Below are 25147 nucleotides of genomic sequence, written 5' to 3' on the forward strand. Positions count from 1 at the left end.
AAAGCTTCTGCATGCCAAAAGACACTGTCATTCAAAGTGTCAGCCTATAGAATGGAAAAAGATTTTTGCTAACTACACATTTGATACAGGGTTATTATGTAAAACATATATATAAAATGCATAAAACAAGATATCAGGAAAACAAATAACCCAATTTTAAAATGGAGTATCAATATAAACAGAATTCTCAAAAGAAAAAACTGAAGTGGCTAAGCAATACTTAAAGAAATATATACTATCTTTTGCCATCAGGGAAACACAAATCAAAATTACTTTGAGATTTCATCTTACACTTGTCTGAGTGGCTAAGGTGAAATCATTAAAAAAATAAAAGTGGTAAGTCATACTGATAAAGATGTGGAGTAAGAGGAACATTCATCTATTGCTAGTAGGAGTGAAAACTTGCATAATCAGTATGGAAATCAGTGTGATAGTTCCTTGGGATGATGGGAATCAATCTACCTCAAAATCTAGCAATACCACTCTTGGACATACACCCAAAAGATGCTTCATATTACCACAGAAACACTTGCTCAACCATGTTCATTACTGTTCTATTCATGATAGCCACAAATTGGGGGAAAAATAACTAAATGTCCCTCAACAGAAAAAGTGGTTAAGAAAAATGTGGCATATCTAACTAATAGAGCATTACTCAGCCCACTTAAAAAAATTAAATCATGATATTCACAGGTATATGGGTAGAACTAGAAAAAAAAATCTCCTGAGTTCAGTATCCCAGATCCAGAAAGACGAATATGTTATGTATTCACCAGTATGTGGATATTATCTGTTAAGTAAATAATACCGAAACTACAATCCATAAAACCACAGAGAGTGAGTATAGAGTAAGGGATTAGTAGGGAGCAAAGAGTTCTCCCTAGGAAAGGGAAATAGAATAGATAGTTAAGAATGGATGGGGGAGGGCTAGAACAGGAAGGTCAGAGGGAAGAGGGAGATGAGAGAGTACAGTGAAGGCAGCTAAAATTAAGGACCATATGAGGATTAGTATGGAAACTCAATACAGTAGAAATGTCCATACATACATATGAGATGCTAAGCTAACTGAAATTGCCAAGTAATATAAGAAGACAGAGTCCCAACCACCCATCTCTTGTCACCAAATGAAAAAAGCAGTCCCAGAACTGCCTTATATCTAGTTGAATTGTTTTCCAAAGGGGTTCCATAGGAATCCCTAAACAACCAAAGCTGATGACAAGACTAGATGTAACTCTCTACAAACTGATGGCAAGGTCTCATTACTGAAGACAACACCCATACAATTCATCAAACATGGAGAAGTCAAGCTTGTGCCTACATAGAATATATATTCCTATGTTCTAGCATCTTTGGCACAGGAAGATACTCTGCATGCTACCAAAAAAGAAGCATAAGCACCAATCCAGCCACAAACTTATTAATCTAAAATGGCATCCTGCCTGAAAGATATTCCAGTGCAATGATGATACAAATTCAGTGGAAGTAACTGAGAAATGTCTATCTTGACTTGAGGCCCACTCCATGAGGTGGAACCCATACTCAAAACTGCTTAGGTGACCAAAACTCTGAGACAAAATAGCACAGGGACCCAGGAAATACCAAATACTAGTGTTAAAAAAAAACTTAGCAATAAAATGATTTCTAATTACCTTCTGTTATACTCATAGATCCGTGCCTGTTCAGCCGGCGTCCTCATGGAGTGGGTGGAAATAAATACAGAGACCACAGCCAGACATCTCAAGACAATCAGAGATCTTGTTAACTCTCAACCCTAAAAAGGATGTCTATCACATCCCTCTCCTCCGGGAGCCGGGAACCCCTCGAAAGTGGAGGTGGAAAGAGTCTAAGAGCCAAAGGGATTGTAGGACACCAGGAAAACAAGGCTCTCTCTAAGTCAACATGAACAAAGCCCATCATGAACAGGGCCTACACAGGTCTACATTGTGACCTCTGTGGATATATCATGGCTTTCAGTTTAGTGTTTTTGTGGGATTCCTTAGTGCGCAAATGAGTGTTTCTCTGTTTCTTGTGCCTTCTCTTGGGTCCTTTTCTTTCTATTCATTTTGTTCAATTCCAGTGTATTAGTTTTCATTTTATCTTATATCTTAGTTTATTATCACTGAGAAACCTGTTTGTTTTCTAATGAGGGACAGAAAAAGAGTAAACCTGGATGGGAAGGGAAGTAGAAATGAACTGGTATGAGTAGAGAAAAGGAAAGCCATTATTAAGATTTATTACCTAAGGAAAATTAATATGCTTTCAATAAAAGGAAAACTTGCCATATATGTGACTGCCCCTAAAATACCTTCATGTGTACCTACAGAGTTGCCTCTGACTTTATCTAAAGCAGACAAGAGATGGTCCCCTGAGACTTGGGTTTTCTCTAAATCACAGTTAGAACAGATGCTGAATTTTCTCCTTCTTTTATTTTTGTTTTTCACCTAAGAAAAACTAACTCCTTAGCCAGAAGAAAAGAAACCCTCTATTTCCCCCAATTTAGAAATGATGAAGATGGATGGGAATGGAATTTTCTTGGGATATGATGTTTAACTTATTGCTCAGACATTTTGTGCTTCACGAGTTGAAAGCAGAGAGTTTTTGGCTTTGGGGAACATTAATATATCAGAGGGATGGCAGGGGATAGGTATGCCTGGATTATATCTTTTTTAATGTGCCTGGAGACAGGTATTGTGGATTATGGGGTTGAATTGACCCCACAAGTCATGATTCTGGCATGATTCAATATTAGCCTGGCATCTGGAGCTAAAGGTAACTATCCTCACTCTATTCTCTCTGCAAGCTAGCTATGATAGCCTTACACAGTAAAGACTGGTATGTCTCCATCTGGCAGGGCAGGTTAATAATCACAGTGAATAACAGTGAGAATCAAAGCACTACAGGAATCAAACCTCAGGTTTATCCTAATTAAACCTCTATTCAGGTAAGCAAACTACCAAGAGTGTGCACAAGGGGTAAGTCAAGTCTTATGGAAGAATTTAAGAGATATGGTATATTTATTCCCACAATTTTTTAAAGTCAGTACCTATGAGTTGTAATAGAACTATAATTTACACATAAGTCCTGATATTGCATCGTTTTGTTACTTATCTGTATAATCAAATTAACTCGTAACATTCCTAATTGCATCTGGTTAACATCCTACCTTCAAGTTCCTGTGTCTGTCACTGTGGGCCTGAGTCACTCTTCAGGTCAAGAGGCAACAAATCTTTTCCTAGAGCTAATGACTTCAGTTACTCTGTCACCTAATCTCCCTTGCCACCTACACATTATCTTTTAACTCTTTCTGTATCAGTCAAAACCCTACTCCATGTATGTGGGTTGCTGGGCTCAGGACTGCTGTGTGGAGGTGCAGCTGCTAAACATGTACATTTTTATCAGCTGTAAAATCCTACAGAAAACACTACATCTGAAAAGCATCTGCAGAGACCAGAGGAATGAGGACCCCTTGTGGGCCACTGAGATATAGAGAAGTTCATAACTGAAAAATAGAGTTGGTAGCAAATCCGACTAAGAGGAAAAACTGGCATCTGAAGGGCAGAACCCAACATAAAGAGCTTCCCTTTCAACAGTATACAGTAGAAGTCTCTGGATCTTCTCATCAGGGTAATGATGTTATCTGAAGAGACTTAAGAAAAATGCTTACCATCCTCTCTATTTTAATTCAATTCAGCATTTACTAATCTCCATGCATTGTGCTCACTTCTGAAAGTGTTACTGGAAATGGAGAGTGGGTAAAACAAAGAAACTCAATGATCTTCAAACAAAAGTATTGATTTCTGCCTGAACTGCTAACTGGAATGTTACAGGATAACATCGAGCTTCCTTCCTCGCTCACTGTCTGTGCCACCAGACCCATCATCTCCTTTCTGCCCCATGTTTTCATTGAAAGCACATCAAAAATGTGCTTCATCAGTCTCTTACTTTCTGACCCTGGGCTCCAAATCCCCCACCACTCCTTCTGCCTGCCTTCCTCTGCTATAATTCCTGAGTTGTGATGGCCTTTTCTAATAATGTAAAGTGGCAAACCAGCCTCTATTGATTCCATCATCTCCTGGAGTTTATACTCCTGTCAAAAATCTTAGGATGAGTCCACCCAGATTTATTCTTTAATGATTTAATTAAGTCATAGGGATTAATATGCTGACTCTCCTAAGGATATTACAATCTTACAAGTGACAAAAAAGCACAGGGCTTTTAATGGCAAATTTTAGAATATTGGAAAACAAAGGCAGGAAACCCTATGATGTCAGTTTTCCTGAAACCCCCTTAATATAGCTGAATCTCTACTTCCATTATTCAGAGCCCTTCTCACTTGTCAAAGACATGTTTGCTGAATTGTGTGGCCCTGATTTGGGCCTGGCCTCTGCCTTACCTGGGTGAGTTCTCTCATAACAACCAGAGCTACTTATCTGCAAGATACTCTAATACAGTCTGAAAATCTGGAACACTTGGAAGCTTCTCTAATGCCTGGAAGGCTTGGGAATGAAGGAGTTAATACTCTTAAGTGCCCATCAGGGCAAAACTAATGGTCCAAACAGAAACCTGAGCAGGAGACCAACCACCTGCACTCAGGCTGACCACTTTTCTATGGAATCTTGGGTGGTCTGCCTAAGCAGGTTTCCCCATGCCCTGGAAGGCTGAGACACTGAGAAGAATTGGGTTCAATAAAGGGCAAAAGAATGATTAATAGTGCTTCCTGCCCTCAGGTAGAGGCAGTGTACAGCAGGGTGCTGGAAGAAAAGCAAACAGCTGGCTATTGGGTTGCAATGGGGACAAAAACCACTTATGACTTAGATTTGATATCACACTGGTGATTGAGGAATGGAATCCAAACCCACTCAAAGACTAGCAAAGCAAAGAATAAGTTCCTGCTTCAGTTTGTTGAATTTTGGTGATTTTAGTCACTTGACAAAGAACTTTTTCACACTCCGTAGCAATGTCTTCCTTATTATGTGAAAAGGCATAGTTAACTACTTCATAGCACCTTATACTTCAAGGGAAAAAGGAATTACATGTGTGGGCCTTCTTAGTAGATGTCTATTCTATAAATATGCAGAATGCATGTTTGTGTTTATGCATAATAGATTCTAAACTACTAATGAGTCCATACTGTCAACTAAATCTGGAAAACATAGGCCTTAGTAGGAGTGTGGAGTGAGAAACAGAGACTCTAATGAGGGATGCCAAGTCATTTCTCTTGCTTTGTCTTCCTCCTACTCCTCCCATGAATCAAGGTGATGTGTGGCATTACAGTTGACAGTGTAAATAATCACTAAAGACATCAGATGGAAAACAATGCTGGCAACCCAGAAGTCAAATTTATGCCAGAAATCAAATCTAAAACTCAGAGAACTTTCAGTTCATACCACAGAGTACATATGTATCATGAGAGCTTGTGGTGACTATCTGCACATCCACACACTCTTGCACTTACGTGCACATGTGCATATACACATACATTCACACACACACACACACACACACACACAAATGAGAGAGAGAGAGGAGAGAGAGAAAGAGAAAGGAGAGAAATTTGTTCAAGAATACCTGCTTGTGAACTCAAACCGACTTCACTCTTAACTGACCAATTCAGTAACTGAGCTTCACATCAACTCTTGCTCCCTATTTACTCATCAATAAAATGAAAGAGCTAGATGAACACATGGTCCCTTACTACTAGAGCCTAAATACCTCGTGGCAGAGATCATTATTAAGCAATTGTGAGGAACTCTGCTTTTAACCCCATCCCAACCCCATCCTTGAATGCCCAGCTGCAGATAAACATCAGGGACATTGAGGTTCTTTGTTCTTGTAGCTATGCAAAAAAAAAATTGGAACTTGGTGAGTAGAAAGCAGAAAAATGATTACCATGGAAGCACACAGGCTTTGTTACATGGAAGAGCAAAGAGCTCTCTCTGCAGTGCATGATATCTGGAGGAGGAACAGACACAGGCTTTGAAGTCAGGGATTTATGATCAAAGTTCAGCAGTACTACCTGCCAGCAACATATCCCTTTCTATCCTTTCTCATTCCCAGGGTTTTCTTACCTGAACAGAGTCTATCCTGATACCTAGTTTCAGCAAGTGCTCTTGAGGCTCACATGATAATGGAGATGTCCAGCACTAAGCAAGTAGACAGTAATGCAAATCATACTCCAAAAGATAGTAATGCATGCATTTCACATACAGACATATAGATACATGCATTTACGCAAAACATGTGTATTCTTTGATAAGGTTTATTCACTGAGTTTTGTGGTGGAAAACTGAAATTAACCATTGTGAAGAATAACAGTTTCATTTTCCAAAACAAGGGGGGATTTATAAATTAGGAGTAAATACAGTGAGAATGAATAGATGGACAACTGAACACTATTTTCTGAGACATCATCAAATCCTGAGAACTGCTCCATGGAACCTCCTTATCTGCCTCACAATGATTGCTAATAATATGGCTGACTGCCACTCTCCCTTTCCTCCCCAGGCATGTAGTCTTAAAATTGAAGCACTCTATATACCCATGTATTTGCTAAATATTTCTTTCCAATTCCTCAAGGGTGACAGCTCCAGGGGTATCCATGCACTCTTATCCAGGGACCAAAGCTTAGAACAATGGCTGGTCTGTGGTGGATGATCTGAGTGTGCAACTACAGGCTTGAAATGCACCATTCCATTGTTCCTTGTCCATCTCTGCTAAGGAGTGAGATCCACAATCAGTGAGCATTGCTTTGGTCACCCTATGGGCCTAGTGTGGCACCTGGCACATGATGGGCACTTCAAAAATGTTTTAGGATGAGGTCTTTGGAAACGAAGGGGGTTTCTAAATTCCTGCAATTTAAAAACATTAAAGTCTCAATCATCCTGCCTGCTCAAGGAGTTTCTTAACCTTTAGTTTCAAATGGATGTTTCAAGGAAAATGACTTCCACTGCCCCTTAAATGCAGAGCATTCAGCTAAATAACTAGACCTTTCAGGAGTTTCTGAGAAGATGAAGACAAGGGAAAAAATTCAGCTCCATATCCACGGTTGCAAGGGCTGTGCCGCATTCATCCAAACTCTCGCTCTCCTACACCGGTTTGTCAAATCCTTTATTTAAATATCTCATTATCTAAGACAATTTTGTACTTACTGTCATGAAGGCTTATGAAACCTGCAAACTTGTCTTGCTGGAACAGGTACAATTTAAGCCAGTGATTGTTCTAGAGAGAAAGGAAAGGTGAAGCATGGCACCATTGTAAAGATTAGAGCAGAAAGGTAGACAGCCCTCACAGCTAACCTCTGTTCTCTGGGGTGTTTGTTTAGGCTCCTCAGACAATGCATGTAGCCTAAAGAAAGAGGGAGAAAAATTGTAAGTCTTCATGTATAATTTTTGTTGTTATATCTAAACTGATAGTTGAGGGCTAGGATCTGAAACAATATTTTATAGAAGTATCATGTTGAAGTTTTTGCAGGTTTCAAAATATTTAAATATGTAAATTTCAATGGAGAGATGTTCAGATTTTTTGATAGTCTAATGATTTTAAGCATCTCATTTCTAGTCACACACTGACAAAAGATGTTCAGATTGCAGTGTGAGTAGGTTTCTATGGTTACAGTTGTTTCCTAGCATTTTAGTGACATCTTTTGTGAGCATTGGCTGCTTCACTTATTTGTCACTAATGTATGTGTAGAACTATAGTTAATAGCCTTGGGCGGACAAAATTTTTTTTTCTGAATGGCTGTATTGTTTTTTAGCAGCATTTTTCAATAAGGTGACAATGCATTAGAATACTAATGGTATGTATGGTATTTTAAGATGTCAAGTTTTCAATAAAATGATAATGAAAATTTTGCATTTCATTTAATAGTTAAATATTCATGAATTTTCACAGCATGATGAACTGAGTGAAAAATAAAGAAACTGTATAATGTATAATACTAAACATCATAAATTAAGTTTCTTTTCATAGAAGCTATTCAAGAGTGTTTAATATATGGTTCTTCATGAATTTAGACCAATGTGAGCTAAATTAAAGGCATCTAAAAAGGAAACTTGTTTAAACCAATTTAACATATTTTAACACAGCATGTTTACAATGTAAAACTATAAAGGAAAATGACACATTACAAACAATATGTACATTATATAAAATTATGATGACTAAGTGAGGGTGTAATCACTAGGCAAGAGCATTTTGAAAAAAAAAAGAAGTAATTATGAAACAGGAGATGGAGGGATCCAGAAGGTTGGGACTGATGACACAGCCATGAGTAATGGGATGGAAAAAGGCAGAATTTAAAGGTTCTGTGCACTGATTCATTCACCCGTTAGGCTAATTTCTTGATGACACTGGGGGGAGCACTGTGTTATCCTTTGACTCCAGATTAGTCCACTCCTAAGTGATGCCTAGAGTAAGGTAAAACCATTCCCCCAGTGTTGGAGGTTGAAAGACCATCTCATTCAAAATGTATAGCAATTCCTTATAAACAGATCTCACTGATACCCATCTACATAATCTGCAGCAGGATATTACTAAATCTGAGTATTTTATATATGTATACAAAATAAATGTTTGTTTCTGATTAATATGTGCTGATAAGAATGTGCAGATAATTGGAAGTAAATCAAGTAGGTTTTTTTTTGTTTTCTTGACATTTTTAAAAAATGAAAATAGTACCAAATAGAAAGGGATTGTTCAGTACCAGTAGTGAAATATACTAAGTAGGAAGAAGTATCCTAGCTCTGAGCATGGTAGCACATGTCTATAATCACAGCACTTGAGAAGTAGAGGTAGAAGGATCCAAGGTCATTTACTATGTTGTGAATTTTAGGTTGGCCTGAACTACATGGGATCCCATCTTAGAAAAACAAAACAAAACCACCACAACAAAAATAAATAAAACAAAAAGTATACCTAAAAGTAAGATATATGTGTACTCAATTTTTCATATTTTAGGGCTTAATAATCTCTACCTTGCCAAATTAACTATAATAAATCTCTAATATAACAATTAAATAGAAATATTTTTCCCTTTCAGTAACACCAACTCCCACAACCTGCTCCAAAGGAGGTCCCTATGCTAAGTATTTGAAGATGATGTATGAGGAGTTCAACTGTCAGAGAAGTGAAAAATGGGATCCTACTGGCTGATTTCTATGATATGGAAGACTGAGAAAGATGCTATCACTTACATTCTTATCACTAGTTAACCTGTTTGCACAGCTCCTGGCTAGCAAGGCTCTGCTGGCTGACAAGTGTCCCACTGACCCATTCCATCAACACCTGTACAGAATTGGGAGAGTTCTTAGACTGACACAAAGAATATAGATATGGTTCCTGCTCAAGGGGAAAATAAAATCAAGAACACAAAGTAGCTAGAAAGCTATACCCTGGTAGTTACTACTCATCTGCCAAGAAATTTAGACTTAAAGGACACCGTTTTATAATTTCTATGGCACCATTGCTACATTTCTGAGCTAAGAATGTCAATTAGCTCACTTCCCTGGAGATCTTATGGTGGTTAATTCCCTAGGCTTTGTTGTTTGATTAATTGATTTTGGACAAGGGCTCCCTGTGTGGACCAGGCTAACCTCAAACTTGACATCCTCCCTCCTTTCCCTCCATGATGCTCTCATTCAGATATTCACCACAAAGTCCTGTAACCAAGTCTTTAATATCTAAGAAATAATGCGTAAGAATACAGACTGATAAATATGGGGGGATCAAAGATAATCTTTTTAAAATTTCATGCATTCAATACTACTTCAGCCCGATTATTGGCATTTCATTTAGCAGCAGCAAAAATGAAAACCAGTAGGGAAATGATGGATGAGAGATGTTAAAGATTTCCTGAACCTCAATGTCATTAAAATTAATATAGGTTGTCTTAGTCAGTGTTCTGGTGCTGTGGAGAGCCATGTCCAAGGTAACTGTTATAATTGAAAGCATTTAACTGGGGGCTTGCTTACAGTTTCAGAGGTTTAGCCCATTACCAAGTCTGCCGAGACTATGGCAGCATGCTGGCAGGCAACAGTGCAGTAGCTGAAAGCTACACTTGAGCCAATGACAGAGAAAGTGAGACACAGGGTGAGAGTGGAGGGGGTGGAGCTTAGGCCTGGTATAGTCATTTGAAACCTCAAAGTTCACCCCCAGTGACCCAGTGACATACTTCCTCCAACAAAGCCACACCTCTTAATTCATCCTCCTAATTCTCTGAGCTTTCCATTCCCTGGTGACTAAGCATCCAAATATATAAACCCATGAGGCCATTATTACACAAAACACCACATAGCCATAGTTAATGATTTATATCTAACAGGAGTAAAATGCATTTTAAACTAGACACCAGCAGAACAAACTAAACTTTCTAGTTAGCAGCTCTCTTCTCCATGAAAGTAGGTTGGCATTATTAATCTTTTTTCTGCTCTAACTGTGATCTCAGGATTTAATGAAACCAGTTGTTTAAAAAGGACAGACAAGACGACAAATTAGTATGATGCTCCTTACACAAGGTACCTAAAGTAGACAAATTCACAAAATGGGGATGTGGTGATAGGGAGTTATTATTTAATAAGGCTTTAGCCTGGGAAAATGAAATGTTTGTAAAGATCGGCAGTAATAAAGGGTATGTGACATGGGTCTACTAATACTTGATGACATAAACTGTGTACTTGAAGGAACTAAAATAGTAAATGTGGTATGTGTATGTTGTCAAAATAAAAGCTATACTAATTGTTTAAAGGAAAGTGTGTGTGTGTGTGTGTGTGTGTGTGTGTGTGTGTGTGTGTGTGTGTGTTTAATCTAATACACTGAGTTGAAAAATGCCTTATTCACAATTTTGGACATGTAGTCAAATAATGAGCACATATTTTAGTCTGTTAGCTTTGTACCCATGACTCAAAGTCTTTGATTTTAAATATAGTTTTATCAGAAAGTCTCTCATTAATTTTAGATAAACACATTTGGCTTTGGGACTGTGGAATAAAACAATTACAACATACACAATCAAAACTATCCACACTGGAGCCTTAGGAAGTGTAATGAAGCCTCTATGATTGGTGCTCCCAGCAAGGCAGTCTCTTTAGAATACATCTGTGTCTGTAACAGAATGAGCAAAGAGAACAGTATCAACACAGATTGTGGCTAATGCATTTTTATGCATTTCTGGGCTGAGAACCAACCCCATTAAATGGCACCCCAAATGGTTAGGAATGTTACTGAACTGGAAAAAAGGAGACATTTTCCTCCCACATAAACATCATCCAATGTGAATGTTGCTGATGTTACTCCACTTCTTTCAGGAGCGATTTCAGTAGGCACCAAGAGAAATGAGACTAATGTCCTGTCTGCAGACCTCACAAGAGCAAACACTCTTCGTCGCCAGCTAGGACTGGGGCTAACAGCAAATGCCATCCTTGGTTTTGAATCCTTATCCCTTTACCCCAAGGTTGCTCTGATTGCAAAATGCCCACTTCTCTGTTTTATCAAGCAGCAGCAGTCTGCCACCGCCACTGTTATTATGGCATTTCCGCCAACTAGTTTCATTGCAGTTGGAGAAAACACGTTGTTGAGACCCACAGGAAAATCTGCCACGTTTCCATTCAGACATATGGCAAGAAAAAAAAAAAAAAGCTTAATAACCGGTAATCAGAGTCTGCCTTCTCTGGGTGGAAATCTACTGCGGACGAAACAATTTGTGGTGCACTGGGCGAAAATAGTTCATTGATGTTGTTCTTCAAGAGATAGTAAAATAACCCCTGCTCATCTGATATCCCAAAACCAGGGGGAAAGAGTTCAGATAATGTTGAGATCGATAGAGTCACAAAAGCAGAGTCAGGTAGGAAATACATCTTGAAATTACTGTCTCACTCCCTTAGCTCAGAGGCAGCCAGAGGGCCATTATGAAGGGCAGTATTACAACAAGTTTTACTCCATAGAATCACCGAAATTAAAGACAACAAAGGTATAATATGTATCCACCTAGAGCAGTGATTGCAATGATCAACAATCTGAAGTGTTTTTCCCTCTCAGAAAATAGACCTCTGATTATTGCTTCCAGATGAAGTCATTCAGAAAACTGAATCACCAAAATTTACCTTTTAATGTATTTCCAACTGACATTTGGATATGAATGTATATTTCCTACAAAACTAATTTAAACAAATTAAATAGGCCTCATTGAAGTCCAGACTTAGGTGTAATGAGAAAATAGCCTTTCTTCATTCTGTGTTAGACCCTTTAGCATACTTCTCCTCAGAGTATACCCATCTCAGAGCAGTTTCCTTTTGATCCATGCCCTGTGACCTCATTAGCCAAAAATGAACTTCCATCCAAGCTTCCCGAAGCTACCCAGAGCATGCCGCCCTGCAGCAGAGGTTTCCCTGGGTACACAGTGACCAGCGGTATTCTCATGGCAATCAAAGAATAAGTGTATATATTTATTATTTTTTCCTATTTTACAAATCGATCCCAGTTCCCTCTCCCTCCCTCCCATGCCCCCGACACCCCTCCCATCCCATCTCCCCCTACATTTAAAAAAAGAAAAAACTATTATACAAAGCTTTTTTAAAAGGCCCAGCAGTTACATATACTAAAAAGCCTTAAAAAGAACTCACTCTCAGGCTGGAAAGATGACTCAACTGTTAAGAGCACTGGCAGCTCTTCTAGAAGACCCAGTTCAATTACTAGTACAAAAGAAAAAAAGAAAAAAGAAAAAGTGTGTGATTGTGTGATTCTTACTTTCACTGCCAACGCAGGATATGTGAGTCCTTCAAAGAATGTGTGCAGATCAACAACATATCAATTAAATGAAAATATCTGCAAGTAGAAGCCAAATCATTGTTTTCTTTTTTAATTTTCTATATAATTTCAGGCTGCAGAGAAGTTTGAGAAATTACAAACTGTTATTAACTATTTACTGATAAACCATCTCTCCACACCAATAATCAACTTAGGCATTGTTTTCGTTCCTAGGGTTATTCAATCTTTCATGAGGCCTGGAATGTCCACATAAAGTTGGTTTATCTTTAACTCAGTGTTATGCTATGTGTGACCCCAAGATACTTAGTAGTTTACTTATATGTGTATGTTTTACCATCTGTTTTCTAATAAGGCAGCTTGGACTCTAACATTTACCCCTACTAGGGCGGGGCTGTATCTAAGAAGCCTGCGCTTGTCAGTCTGCTTTAGTTTTCCAGTATGGTTTTAATCCTGATCTGGTAAAAGGCAGAAAGAGCCAAGTTTACCCACTGGCATCTAGTCTTTCTGTTCTCAGATTCCAAATACCTTATTTCCACCCAGAAGCATTATGTAGATCCCTACCTTACACCTTCCATTCCAGAAAGTAATACACACATCCAACACTTAAACTTGTTTTCCACATTTCTGTTCATTTATCTCAATAAAACAGTTCAAAACTGATTTTCACTTCTTTATTTTGGTTAAAAAGCGTAAGCTGGTGGATACTTCCATTTACTGTATTCATTAAAAAACCACTGAGCTAGAGTTGGGAGATGGCTCAATAGGCAAAGCGCCAGCTGAGCAAGCATAGAGACCTGAGTCAAGATCTCCAGCACACACACAAAAGCCAGCCACGGCAGCCTGTCCCTGGTGCCAGAATGATGGAGACAGCTACTGGAATTAACTAGACAGCAAGTTCAGCTAACAGATCCCCAGGTTCAGTGAGAGACCCTGTCTCAAAAAATAAGATGAGGACCAACAGACCAAGAGTTATACATCTGTACATGTGACCTTCCTGGTCTCTTTGGTTGGTGCCTTTTAGAAATAGTCAAATTTATAATACCTTGCTAAATCTGATCATTATACTTCTTTGCTTTTTCCTAATAATTAAAACATTTGAAAATAAGAATTTAAGAACAGCACCTGAACTAGCCATCTTCTGTAACCAGGTGGCCTGGTTATGGTTTCTATCACTGTGAAGACACTCCATGGCCATGACAACTTTTATAAAGGAAAATCATTTAATTGAGTGGCTTACAGAGGTTCAGTCTTATCATCATGGTGGGGTCATGGCAGCATTCGGGCAGACATGGTGCTGGAGAGATAGCTAAGAGTTCTACATCTTGTATAGGCAACAGGAAGTGATCTCAGACACTGTGTGTCTTGAGCATATATGAGACCTCAAACCCCACCTCCACCATTACACACTTCCTCCAACAAGACCAAAGCTACTCTAACAAAAACATACCTCCTAATAGTGCCACTTCCTTTGGGGGACATTTTGTTTCACACCACTTCAGGCTAGTGTCCAGCCTGGTGGAACTGATGTCTAGTGGTGGAACTGGGACATAACCCAACCTCAAAACAGTCAGCCAACAATTTGTTCTGCCTGTAAAATGTGCTGAGGTGATAAATGGCGGCACAGAACTTGAGGGACTGTTCAACCAATGGCTGGTCCACCTTGAGGCCCACACCAGTAAGAACCAGAGGCTGGATAGGTCAAAGACTTAGGATAAAACCAAACATGACTGGCAATGGAAGGGGAGGGGAGGGAAAGAAAAGTCAATGAAATGATTCCTAGTGATATTCTGCTATACTCAGATCTGTTCCTAGCCCAATTGTCATCAAAGAGACTTCATCCAGCAATGGATAGGATCAAATGCAGAGACCCACATCTAAACATTAGGCAAAGCTTGGGGAACCCCCACAGAAGATGGGAAGAAAGGATCATAGGAGTCATAGGGGTCAAGGACACCCCAAGAACATATTCCACAGAATCAATTAAGCAGGGCTGATAGAGCTTCACAGGGACTGAAGTGACAATCACAGAGCTTGCATGGGTCTGCGTTAGGTCCTCTACATGTATAGTATGGTTGTATACCTTGATGTTCTTGTGAACCTCTTAACAGTGAGAGTTGGGGAAGGCCTCTTTGCCTTCTCTTGGGACTTTTTTCCTCCTACTGGGTTGACTCATCCATCACTGATATAAGGGTATGAGCCTAGATTTATTATGCCTTGTTCAGTTGATATCCCTGGGATGCCTGCCCTATTCTGAAGGGAAACAGAGGAGGAATGGATCTGGGGAAAAGAAATGCTAGGAGGGAATGGGAGGAATGGAGAAAAGGTAAACTGTGGTCAGGATGTAATATGTGAGAGAAGGATAATAAAATAAAAAATTAAAAAGAAATTTAAGAAGAAAATCTAAACTGTTCCTTCAAATCATAGAGCTAATTAAAAATAGACACTAATTTTTAAAATATTGTCAACTGACTTAATTCTGTCTTATATCATTATATCTGAGTTCATTTCTTGGAGTCTCCTTAAGAAATTTTGTTTCTAAGTTTTCATATAATACTTTTTTTTATTCTCAAGTTTGAGGGACTTATACTTACCTAGTCCCGCTTGCGAATTAAAGTGTGTCCTGAATCCATTTGAGGTCCAGGAATGAGCAGCACAGGAGAGACTGGAAAGACAGTGAGAGGGGAAGAGACCCACAGGCATAGTCACTTGTGACATTCTTTCCCAAAAGTTGAAGCAGTGATGAGCTACATAGCCTACCTACATAGTCTAATTGGAGTGAACAAAAGTCAAATTCTTACCAAGGACCAGCACAGTGCTATACAAGACATTAAAAAGTATATGGAAGAAAAGGCAAATGAGAATTGCCCCTGGAGTTGTGGTCTGATACAGATTAGAAGCCACTGTTGATTGTAAGTGTTCTGTTCTCTAACCAGTAAGAAAAACAAGCAATTTGCCATGCCATGGAGGCATTGATATTATAAAATGGTTACTGACTTCAGATGCTAATGTTGAAGCAATGCAACAAAAGCCTTGGGATCAATGACATAATATACATATTTGAAGAGACCGGAAATGTCTGGCTGAGTCCAGCAGAGTACTGCTATAGAAGCCTTTGCAGCAGAAGCCACTACAACTACCAGATTGTTATTTGTTAATCACAAAAGCAAAGTCTTCAAAGAAGTAAAGAGGGTGTGTGCATTTCCTAAGTTCAAATGTCAAGCCCAGTTGGCAAAATCTTTCTCATTTCCTGTTTTTGAGATAAGAACTTCAAATGTCACCTCTACACCTGGTGTCCTTCTCATCTCTCATACCCATTTATCTTCCATTTACACACTTGGCGTGACCTTACTTCTTCCATGTTCTCTACCAAACCTTTCTCAACACTAAAAAGATGTATCATCCATACCCACAGCTATAAGCACAATGATCTCAGCAGTGTAGGGATGGCAAGTTTACTGGTGGTAAATTACTTAGACTGGCATTCAAGGCCTTATAAGATCTAACCCAAACAGACCTTCTGTCTATTTACCTATGGAAACATTAATTCTCTTAACATGTTTCTATTTAATGGACTCATCAGATCAATTGTCTCTATTCCTTCTGCACAGCACAACCTTGGAAAGTCTGGCTGATTAAGCACTCTGGACAAACAAGTCATGCTGTGCTATACATAGTAGGTTTTGTTTGTTCGTTCGTTTGTTTGTTTTATTCTGTTTTTCCCTACCAACTGGGTGTGTACTTGCCCAAGTTTATTTATGCCAGTTTGACTTGTTCTTACAATTATGTGATTTAATTAAATATGAAAACTGATAAAATTTTGACTACAAATTACTTCTACAAAACTGTTATTGCTTCATTTTTAGATGTCAATAAGAGATAATGCCCATATGAATTGTTGAAGGGTGGAGTAAATTGAGGAGGCAAGCCTTAGACATCCCAAAGGACATCTCATCTCTTGATTTTGCTCCACTTCAACCAAACCAAGCTAACATGTTTATCACTAGTCCAAAAGCTGTAAAATGCTTCATTTGACTCAGAAATGGCAGTTGCAGATCCACACGTCTAGAACTTGATTTGGTCCGGTGTTGTTGTATATGCCTTTAGTTCTAGCACTGAAAGACAGAGGCAGGGGGAATCTCTGATCAAGACAACCCTTAACAACATTGTGAGTTCCAGGCCAACCAAGGCTGCACAGCAAGACCTGGTTTCAAAACAAACAAATAAAAAACACCATATTAAAAATGGTGGGAAAAAAAGAAAATGTTTTCACCCATCAATGAAAGTTTGGTAAATAAACATGTGTTCATACATTTATGCTACAGGATTTATATCTGATTCTTTCTAATTATTTCCCCACTTTTGTCAGACTTTCAATTTATGATGTAGCCATTGGTCCCAACACAAAGTAGTGTCCCAAACATAAGTAAATTCATTAAGTCATTTGTATACCAAACACAAATCAATGCAGCTCCTACTCTGAGCAAGTCCAAGGCCCTCACCACTTCTTCTACATGAAAGGGACCTTTTCAAAACTGCATGCTCATTAGCCTCCTGGCTTGTGTACACAGTCCCATCTCTTTGGAATATTCCCTAAAGCCTTCCTGTTGGAATTGGACACAGTCATCTAAATCTTTTAATGTCAGTCCTTGTGTGATGCTAATCTAATGTAATAGCCTCAATTTCTTCACCTGTAAAATGGGGATAATATTTACTACATAGGTCACTGAAGGATTTAACATATGATAGAATAAGCACAGTTGCTCATGATATGCAGAAAACGACAGATCTCTGTCTTTATCTTGTCTTTTTTTGGGAATTCTACAGATTTCTGCTATTGTTCATGTTTCTCATTCTCTCTTCTATAGTCTCACAGTTTCTTTGAACCCTTTTTTGAACAACAAAATCTAATCTGCTTGATGTCACACAGAAATAATTTAGGATGTCTCATATGATCTACATTTGACTTGTACAAAACTTCATTCAATGGAGCATACATGCTCAATTACAGCTGTTTAAGGGTGCATACTTCTCTTTCTCTTTCATCTTTGTTTTCGTATTCATTTTGATTTCTTCTAAAAATGTTGATGGGTTAGATCACACCTGACAGAAGACCTGGCAGCCCCTAGAGAATTCCATCTTTGCAAAGCAACATGCTCTGGGAAATGGAAAAAACTGTACTCGTTCTTCCCCTAAAGGATTGAAATTCTGCATTCTCTTTAGTTGACAATTGACTGGAACATGTTGCAAATAAGTGCCAGGCCTCGATGAGGTGTAAAATCCTGACTGTATTAGCTAGTTATTTAGAGAGATGTGAAGATGCTCTTGCCAACATACATTCAATTTAGGCTTTGGATGCTTCGCATGATCTCCCAGGCAGCACTTGTTTGAAAATGTTGGAATTTAATTTAAGTTTCCTATTTGCTTTTTGTTCTGATGTTTAAAAGCTGCAACAATCCTTTATTTCTTCAAAGCAGAGACTCCAGAGATAATCTTGATATTTGTTTCAAGATCTTCATGTTTACAGGCACAATGTGGAGGAAACCATCCTGTTTTGGTGTTTTACGTTTTTACTGTCTTCTAATTTTGTCATTGACCTCAGACTCTGTCAATCTCAAAATGCCAAATATAGAATTCCAATGATATTTTTGTTGAGATTATCTTTTACAGTCCATACCTTTGGGTTTGCTACATAGATTCATGAGTAATTTTTTTTTTATTAATAGGCTACAAGGTTGCTTAATGGCCCTGAAACATATATTCATCCACGACAGTGGCATGGAGCCAGACCCATCTAAGTCACATACAACCAAAAGTCTCCTCCAACCAGGAAATAAGCACCCAGGTATTTTAATAACACCATTTCATATTACTAGTAATTAATATTTAAGATAGTGACACCATACATTTGTTTGCATATGTGGGTTTCATTATATCTACTGTCATAGTATGAGGTTCAGAAACCTCTGGGCATATTTGCACGATGTTGAGTTGGGTTTACTCAGGGCTCTTATGCTTACAAGTTCTGAGAAACTGTTGCACAGTTCTAGAGGGGCCAGTCACGTAGCCTGTCTATGATAACATTTTCTGGACAATTATTAAGTAATCTTGGATGGTAAGATTCAAGCATATTTAAAAAACTTGTGGGATGTTCCAACAAAATCATTTTTTGAACATACAGGGAGAAAAGGTGCCATCCTAGAATGAAAGCAGCTGAATAATGAAGCAACAGTCAAGCTTCTAGGAATTCTGCTCCCTACTGTATCTCATCTACTCTCGTTACTTCAGAAGAATCCCTATGAATGAAACTAGCTCAGAGCTATGTCATACATTAAACAACTCTCTGAAAAAGTCAAATAACATCACAGTGAGCTTCCTCTCTCTTTCATAAGAAAGATACTGCTATCATACTTCAACCAAGACTTCTATCTTATTATGGCCTCTTATGGCCTCAATGTGAACAGTTAGGCCATTCAGGAAGAGGACTTGATGTTAGGAAACAAGAGCCCTGGGTAGAGAAGATCAGTAGCAGAAGGGATAGCAGTTTAAAGATGGACAGCAATAGCCCTAGATGTTTGAGTGTAATATTCAAAACAAAGAGCGTCAAGACCCAAATAGGGTCTATGCTGACTCACAAGTAAATAAGACTTCCCCTGGAGACTTCCAGATCTGCCAGGGAGTAAATTGGTCTGAAAAAAAAAATGGGGTTCCTATGTGAGAATAAAATAACTTTCTAAAGCCACACAGTTACAAAAAAATTAGGATTAGAAGTCATTGAAAATGTTATACTCACACATGACCTCAGATATTTCATATAAGAGATGCTATCCCTTGTATCCAGTAGAAGACAGAAGAGAGGGTTACCTCTAAGAGTATGCTATAATGTTACCAGCATTATTATTTTAGAACTAATTTGAGAATTATCTCATAGACAATGTGTTTTAAAACACCAGTAAACAGAAAAATACAAACATACATTCTAGCCTCATAAAATGATCGTACTAAGAGATCCTCCCCTACATCAACCCCTTGTGGCAGTGACTAAAGCCTGCCAACATGGGTCATGACTCATCTACCATGTATAAAATTCAGTGTCTAAAAGAACATTGAAGAAAAGTGTTAGAACTATTTATAGTCTTCCCCAGTTCAACCTGCTGGAATGACTAATGACTCAAATTAAGGAGACTAATTGAAAGGTTTTTTTTTTTTTTTTTAAATTGTATATTGGTTCATATGCTTCTACTGTTCACATACAGTTTCATGGGCTCTGGAATCAACAAACCTGGATGGGAATCTCTCAGCCCTACTATGTGGCCTTTGAATCGTGATGGAGCCTCTTCCTCCACAGAAGACAGAGGGTAAAGTAAGATATGGAGAGGAAGACCAAGGAACAACATATTTTTAGTGGTTCGAGGGGAAATGTTAAAGCTTAGAAGAAAGCTCCTCAGCAAAAATCCCAGTTGTAATCTCCTGCATTTGTGGGGCTCTGGGAGGTGACTTTTGTTTTCCCATCTGCACCTGAGGATAGGAAAGTAGATGATTTCCAACTCTTCCTACCTCACTTGTATTGGTGACTCCCGTGAAGTGATACTTTCTTTGTGCTTTCAGATGGAGAAAGTGCTGAACAGCATTCTCTTGTAAGCCAGCCCTACTGCCAACTCTGTTTGGTAGGATTGGTTCTCCTGATATCTATGGGACTTGACAAGCAAATAAGGAACTGAGAAATGTGCTTTGAAAACTGAGTATGCTATACATTAACATCTCAAGGAGGAAAATTTCTGTTTACACTTCACATGCAATTTGCAGGATGTAAATGTCAAAGCAAAATCTTAGCAAAGTTAGCACACACATAGTTGGGTTAAACTGAGAACTCACACAAACCTGACCACCAAGATCAATGAGCTTTCATACACAATCACACTGTACTCTCCACATCGTAAATGGCTAATAAAAGTCTCATAATTAGGAATAGAATTAGAGGTCAACTCCAAGCTCTGAAGACCAGCTAAGTATCTGTAATGATCTTCCTCTGAACACTTTGAAAGTTCAAGTCCCCTGACCCAAGCCAAGTTCCTCCTTCTGAGGGTTATAAGGATAACATGGTCAGATTTCCCGTAAATAGTTCAAATGCTAAGATACCAGACAACTTTCCATTTTGTCACAGCCTTTGGCCAAGCAATAAACTGCTATATAAGATACCATTCTGTTCGTCTAGGGCTACATTGTGTAGCTTTTTGAAATATCATTCCATATAATTTCTTTGTCAGTAATCTTTCCTGCTCCTTTTGTTTGGGTTTGGAAGCTCAGTAAAGTTTTAAAAGTTTAAAGAGCTCTTGATTAGTTTTCCTTTCTGCCCTCTCTATGTCCACACACCTTTTACAAGAAGTAATCTTGAAATCTCCCGACAGCATCCTCTAAGATCTAGTCAGTTTTTATACCTGGAGACACTGTAAATGCTTTACATTTAGTCTGACTGTCTCAAGGAAGAAAACCTCTTGGTTTTCAGTATCCTAAAACCCTTAGGCAGAAAGAATCTGCCCAAGCTACTCAGCAGATTGCAAGTACGTGACCACTCTAAGTCACATAGAATGTCAAAAATTAAAATAAGATAAAATAAAACCAGTGTAAACAATGTAGCAAGGCAGAGACTCAAAATATAAAAGGACAAGTGTATAGCTCAGCGGTAGGTTATCCAAGCATATATGAGGCCCTAGGCCCAATTCCCAAGAGCAGAGACAAAGAGATACAGGGAGACAGAGACAAAGAGAGACACAGAGAGAAATTAGCCTAGCTTTCACTGTCTTTACGTAATGCTGACTACAACACGCTGTACTTGTTGGCTTATTCCTCTCTCCAACCATCTTCAGGGAAAAAACATGTTACTCCTACCTCTATTTCTATGACATAAGTGATTTGTGACCTACATACAATAGTCAGGGAATTCTTAGTAAAGGAATAAACACATCTGTCCCAGCCACTGGTCCTCGTCCTGAAGTGATGTTTTTGCTTTCTCCCATTTTAAATTACCAGCATTTCACAAGCTTTTGATGAGGACTTGGAAGGCTCACTAGGACCTCTCAGACAACATTTCTCTTGCGTTTCCGAATGTGTCTGCTTTGCATGACAGTCCAGATGTCAGCCTTTCCATATTTCCCTAGAATTACCTTGAGTGCAATATGTCCCTCCTGTGTAGTTCCAAACCCTCTATCTGGGCAGGCAGCTCTGTTGTTCAGCTAATGTCGGTGTTACACTGCCGTATTCATAAGCGATTGTCAGCACAGTGCGGTATTATTATGCAAGATCATTTGCTCATGTAAAGACACATTCAACCTAGCAGTTGCTTTGTCTCTTGTCAAGGGAACTGTGTGCTGCCACATTAGAGATGAGACTTTGCAACGTCAACCTGCTGCTGCTGTTTCTGCTACACTCTTTGAAAGAATCAACTATTTATGTTCATTTCCTTGTTTCTCTTATCCCGTAGAAGTTAGCCACTATCCAAAAAGGAATTGTTTCAGAAAGATAATATCCCCTGGGGAAGAGTCATAGCATGCATAGTAATCTACTGAGGGCTTGTGCTTAGGGCTTGCTCTTCAGCCCATGGGTAAGGGCGCTGCTACTTCCAACTAGGCTGCCCTGCCCCTTTCCACTGGGGCTTCCCAGCTAGCATTTAGGACTTTCCTTTCCCTTCTTTTCTCGATTTCCTCCAGGCTTTGTGCTGCATGCCTTCTCCAAAATGAACTTCGGGTTTGAAACATCAGGTGCTTGTTGCCCAAACTTTTGGAAACCTGATCTGCTGGCCAGACAAAATTCACACCGTCACACCCCTGCAGCCCTGGCACAGCCCTGTAGGTAGGCTAACTGGTCATCCAGCCAGACCCACAAAAATAGCTTGGAGTAGAGTACACAGTGGATACAGGACAATTCCATCATAGAACATAAAACCCCTGAAAGAAAGAAAAAATCCAAGTTTCTACCTCTGCTTCCCCCAAGATTTTCCTCTCTCTACCAATCTTGCCTTACTTCCCTAACCCTACCAAAGATGCAAGGTTCACACTAGGAAAAATAATGAGAACAGAATGAAAGAATCAGAGGATTTGGGGAAAAGCTGAGTTTGTAGATCGGAAAAGGTGTTAATGTTAGCATACCCATTGGTCAGGCACTTTCTTCTGCTTGGCACTGGGGTATTTGCTATTTTTAAGAAGCAGGCACACTGAAAACAACAACAACAACAACAACAACCTGTACTTTCCTTCAGCAAGCCCCTTCAACAATATATTACAGTCTGTTATAGAACAGCTGAATTGCATTAGTCACTTTCTTAAAGATGTAGTTGTGGCAGATAATATATATGTTTTAAGCTTTGAGTTTTCTGACAAAAAAAAAAAACCTGTCAAAAGCCATTGCTTTCACTCCGGGACCAGCCACAAAACACAATTCAGGAAGACTTCAGTGATTTGGTGCACTGTACTCTCGTGTCTCCTTCTGGCTTCCTAGTTTTGTTCTTGTCTCAGATTCCATAGAATAACAGCCAGGTTGCCTACCTACTCATCTTTCTGGATACATATATTATGTATCCAACAGATCATAGTTCTCAACCCTCCTAATGCTTCAACTCTTCCATGCAGTTCCTCATGTTGTGGTGACCCCCAGCCATAAAATTATTTTCACCTTTGCTTCGTAACTGTAATTTTGCTACAGTTATAAATCTTAATGTAAACATCTGTGTTTGCCAATGATCTCAGGTGAAACCTGTGAAAGAGTTGTTTGACTCCCACCCCACCCCCAGGTGTTGTGACCCATAGGTTGAGAACTGCTGCAAAAGACAGTGTGCTATAGGACTATTTAACTGTTTTTTTGTTCTAACTCATGGAAAGTTAGAACTTTATAGATGAGAAAATTTTGTCTCCACAAACACATCAGAGCAGGTGGTTTTCAAACAGAATAAATATAAAATAAGAGACTTTAGTAAATAAATAACTAAATGGGGTGGGGGTGTGAAGAGACAGCTAAGCACTTCAGAGCACATAGTGCTCTTTCATAGGACCTATGTTCAGTTCCCAGCACTCAAGTTAGGAGGTTCACAGCTGCCTGCAACTCCAGCTCCAGAGGCTCCAACACCCGCTTCTGGCTTCTGAGAGCACTGCACTCACCTACACACACACACACACACACACAAACACAAACACACCACTTCAGAAACCAAAATGGAGTAGCATACAGCACACTGTCACTATTCTTCCAGTTCAGAGAAACCTTATCCCATGTGTGTTCATTCCCAGACACTCAAGCTCATTATACACATCCTCATGTAGTACTAATGTGTTGTCAGTTCTAGTATCTGTATCTATATGCTGTGCTTTTAATCAAGATCGAGGTAAAGATTTATATTTTGTGCTGGATTTCTAAAAATTTTTATGAAACCAAATTACTTTGAGCATCTCTTTTTAAATTGCTATTCTCAGTTATTCCCTTGAGCCCTCTGATTTCTTTTCAAATACACTGCTTTTATTTTCTTTTATTTTTTTACTCAACTTTTTTCTCATTCCAGAACTTCCATGATTTTCAGTGAGAAAACACAAGTTTTAAGCCATGTGTCCCTACCTTCCTATTGTCAGTTTCCTCGTAGGAGTTCTACGATCTGGATCTTTTTATCACAGAAAGGAATTCCAAACACTCCAGAGATAGAAATGCAACACGGAGCATAAATATATGTATGCTGCTTCTAATGGTGTATTTGAGTTAAACCAGAGCATTCAACTGAGAACTTAAAGCAGCCCCTCTAAAATGGGAAATGATAGAACTATTGTCAACAGCTAATTGTAAACATGGTATTTAATCACACACACACACAAAGAATAAAATTCTTAAGGAAATTCAAGTTAACATAGCATTAAGATGAAAAAGGGTTGCCAATGAGATGGGGAAAATGATACTTTATAAGATAGGAAAGAATATAGAGCAATCAATATGCCTGTTTTCTTACAACCTGGAGTGCTGATTGACAAAAAAAAAAAAAAAATCTCAGATCTTTCTGTGAAACTTCAAAATGAATGCATTTGAGCTGGAAAGATAGTTCATCTCTCCCAAAGGACTTAGGTTTGATTCCCAGCACACACGGCAGCTCCCAACTGTCTATAACTCCAGCTCCAAGGGATCTGACTCTTCCTATGCCTTCTTCTGACTTCCAAGGGCATCAGTCATGAGCATAGTGCACAGGCACATATACAGATAGGCACCCATACACATAAAAAAATAAATAAAAATTTTAAAAACACATGTCTAAATACAGCATATCCTATGACCAAGGGACTTCATGCATATGTTTTGTGTACAAATTAACTAACGCAAGTGTATTACACTGTGTTTTCAAAAGTCTTTGCTGAGTGTATAT

This window comes from Phodopus roborovskii, unplaced genomic scaffold (genome assembly GCF_943737965.1).
Source record: "Phodopus roborovskii unplaced genomic scaffold, PHOROB, whole genome shotgun sequence".
NCBI lineage: Eukaryota > Metazoa > Chordata > Mammalia > Rodentia > Cricetidae > Phodopus > Phodopus roborovskii.